The sequence below is a fragment of the Trichechus manatus genome, unplaced genomic scaffold (genome assembly GCF_000243295.1).
Source record: "Trichechus manatus latirostris isolate Lorelei unplaced genomic scaffold, TriManLat1.0 scaffold00009, whole genome shotgun sequence".
In the NCBI taxonomy this organism is placed as follows: Eukaryota; Metazoa; Chordata; class Mammalia; order Sirenia; family Trichechidae; genus Trichechus; species Trichechus manatus.
Window position 1 is genome coordinate 15,052,964 of NW_004443945.1, and position 2,370 is coordinate 15,055,333.

At 43.2% G+C, this 2,370-nt stretch overlaps 1 protein-coding gene across 1 annotated transcript in view; it reads right to left on the reverse strand.

Moving 5' to 3' along the window:
* The window catches only part of ATP6V1C1 (ATPase H+ transporting V1 subunit C1), a 48,702-nt gene that overhangs the window by 45,414 nt on the left and 918 nt on the right, over positions 1 to 2,370 (reverse strand). The gene's annotated exons all lie outside the window — the stretch shown is intronic.

Below are 2,370 nucleotides of genomic sequence, written 5' to 3' on the forward strand. Positions count from 1 at the left end.
CCCGAGTACTGTTTCTTTAGATTTTATCTAGGTCCTCCAAGGTATATCAGAAGAGAAAAAGATCCGGGAGTTCTGAGACATAACCCTCAACACAACTTGAGACTTGCTTGTTGCCAAAGAACCGTGATTGACAACCCAAGCACTTTCAGCTCACCTTGTTGCTTATTATCTCCTCCACCTGAACTCTAAAGCAGATTTTTAAGTACTAACCACCACTGCCAAACCCCTTGAAGCTGTCCGACTAGAAAAAGTTCACCAAAAGTGCCGAGTCAAAGATTCCAATGCGCTCCAAGAAATTCATCCTTCCCTCTAGATCTGACTTATAAGTACTGTGTAGGTAATCAATAGGAACAACACACCAGCAGTCAGAAGACCGTGGATGTTATGTCAGACATAGACAAATCACTGTACATCTGTTTTTAATTCCAAGGGTCTAGGATGGGTTCCTATCTATACACATTTATCTATCTTTTCTCAAAGGCCTCAGAGAACAAAATAAGCATGAAAGGTAACTGAGTCCTCCCCATAACTAACTCTATTTCAACAAGAGGTATTCTGGAATAGATGCCATTGCAAAAGGATAAATTTAGAAAGTCAAAACAAATTTTTGCCAAGGGGTCTGCCACCAACCCCAAAATGGTCCAGCCTCCCCTCTGTACTTCAGGAGTAGCTGTAACAATGGAGTAGCTGTAACTCTGAATAAATTCCTACCACCTCGACGAAGAGGGCAAAGAGAATCTAATCACTCTTTCCCGTCCCAAACTCCTTAGTCCCTCTAAAAGTGAGTACACCTAAAACAGTCTCTGTAATTCTTGAGTAAAATGAATTCTGCCTTCAAATCCTTCAGCAGCTCCCCACTTCCTACAGAAAGTTTAAACTACTTTACCATCTCTTGGCTGAATTACAACAACGTCCCCCTTAGGTGATCTCCCCTCATTCACTTTTGCCACTCTCCACATTCTCCACAAAATTATCTTTTCAAAAGCCACATCTGATCCATTCCACTACCTATCTACCCCACTGCCTATAATCATCACTGGCTTTCAGGATAAAAGTCCTGCCAGGCCTACTCCAAACTTCCCCACCCACCTCTCTCCCATCACTACTTCCCCAAAAGTTTCAGCCATGCTGGCCTTCATTCAACTCCTTAGCATATGCTGTTCCCTCAGCCTGGGATGCTCTTTTCACTCATACCCTCACACCTAATTTACCCAATTAACTTTTATTCCTCTTTTCAGATCCCACATCAAAAGTCATATCCTAGCAAAGCCTTCTCTGAACCTTCCATAAAGGCCATGACCCTGGTAAACTCACAGCATTCTCTGTTGTTACTTCAAAGCATATATCACATTTGCAAGATTACTTATTAAAATCCATCTCCACTTACTGTTAAGCTCTATGAAAATCAACCCACTGCCACTGAGTCGATTCCGACTCATAGCAACCTTATCGAACAGAGGAGAACTACCTGATAGGGTTTCCAAGGCTGTAAATCCTTGCTGAAGCAGACTGCCACACCTTTCCCCCGAAGAGCAGCTGGTGGGTTCAAACCGCCAACCTTTAGGTTAACAGCCGAGCACTTTAACCACCGCAGGGGCTCCTTCCTCCACCCCCGACTCTGTTTACTACACCATGTAGCCCTAACATCAGCACTAGTCTAAAAACCAGTTGCCACTGACTCATTTCCAACTCATGACGACCCTATGTGTGTCAGAGTAGAACGGTACTCCATGGTGTTTTCAATGGCTGATTTTTTTTGGAAGTAGCCTTTTTTCCAGGCGCCTCTGCGTGGACTTCAACCTCCAACCTTTCTGTTAGCAGCCGAAAACATTAACTGTTTGCACCACCCAGGACTCCAGCAAAGTACCTAGCATACAGTATGCATTCAATAAATATTGGCTGAATGTGTAAGTAAATGAGTATCATTCGAAAGTCTTCATTACCTCTATTACCTAACCTCAACTTTATTTACCACTTCTCCACAATTCAAATCCACCACCAACCAGAACTTTCGGACTCCCCCAAAACCACTCTTTTTCTTCATCTTCTGTCCTTCAAATCCTATGGCTCTCCCCGCTTAGAAAGTTCACCCCATTTTTCTCTGCGTGTTCAAATCCCACTGGTTTGCCAAGACTAAACACAAACTTTCTTTCCTCCAGAATGTTTACCCTGATAACACCAGTTCATACTTCTGTTCCTGCTCCACACTTCCAAAGTACTTAGCATTTTTTTTTATAGCTTTATAGTACTGAAATGTGTTGTGTGTGTATGACTTATCTCCCCCACAATGGTGCAAACTCCTAACGCTGGGTGTTTACATCACGCCCCCCCCCTCACCAGGCAGTACTAAATACTGAGCTGTCACTGAAA